Source organism: Citrus clementina, unplaced genomic scaffold (genome assembly GCF_000493195.1).
Source record: "Citrus clementina cultivar Clemenules unplaced genomic scaffold, Citrus_clementina_v1.0 scaffold_3, whole genome shotgun sequence".
NCBI lineage: Eukaryota > Viridiplantae > Streptophyta > Magnoliopsida > Sapindales > Rutaceae > Citrus > Citrus x clementina.
Genome location: NW_006262339.1, coordinates 40,492,726 through 40,493,047, shown reverse-complemented (window position 1 = coordinate 40,493,047; position 322 = coordinate 40,492,726). Strand labels below are relative to the sequence as shown.

General features: G+C 42.2%; 1 non-coding gene across 1 annotated transcript; it reads right to left on the bottom strand.

Annotated features, from left to right (window-relative positions):
• On the bottom strand, window positions 1-104 carry LOC112100468. Its single transcript, XR_002906839.1, has one exon. It is a non-coding gene; the product is annotated as a small nucleolar RNA R71 (small nucleolar RNA).
• Between the last annotated feature and the right edge of the window lie 218 nt (window positions 105-322).

Here is a 322-nt window from a genome sequence, read left to right as displayed (position 1 = left end):
ATTCGCAGGGAAATCTCGGAGTTTACCCAAAGAGATGACGAGCAGTTTTTCGAAACATGGGAGCGATTCAATGAGCTACTCTTGAAGTGTCCACATCATGGATACGAGAAATAGCACCAATGCCAATACTTTTTGGAGGGATTATTGTCGAATGTGCAAGAATGGCTAATGGCAACAAGTGGAGGAGAGCTAATGTCAAAAAGTGCATCAGAGATTTGGGAATTCTTCCAGCGACAAGCGGATAATTCCCAATAACGGAGTCGATCACTCAGGAATACTAGAAGAATTAAGAGAGTAAATGAAGTTCACATTGGCGAGTCAA